The following is a 238-nucleotide window of genomic DNA, read 5'->3' on the forward strand; positions in this document are numbered from 1 at the left end:
TGTAAAAGTTTGGTTCGGTTTTTGACGCAATTTAGTGACCGAACCTAACACAAAGTTACGAGTCGGTTCTACTCGATTAACCGCCAAATTTTATTTATGCACCGAACCGAACCGTTCATTAAGGTTCGGTTTTTTAACTTATTTAAAGAAAATCCTTTAAGTAATAGATGAATAAAATTTGCAAGGTATAGAGTCAACTAAATGAATACTAAACACATCAATAATAAAATATTTAATA

At 30.7% G+C, this 238-nt stretch overlaps 1 long non-coding RNA gene across 1 annotated transcript in view; it reads right to left on the reverse strand.

Annotated features, from left to right (window-relative positions):
- The window catches only part of LOC109341905, a 4,115-nt gene that overhangs the window by 1,433 nt on the left and 2,444 nt on the right, over positions 1–238 (reverse strand). The gene's annotated exons all lie outside the window — the stretch shown is intronic.

This window comes from Lupinus angustifolius, unplaced genomic scaffold (assembly GCF_001865875.1).
Source record: "Lupinus angustifolius cultivar Tanjil unplaced genomic scaffold, LupAngTanjil_v1.0 Scaffold_852, whole genome shotgun sequence".
Classification (NCBI taxonomy): Eukaryota; Viridiplantae; Streptophyta; class Magnoliopsida; order Fabales; family Fabaceae; genus Lupinus; species Lupinus angustifolius.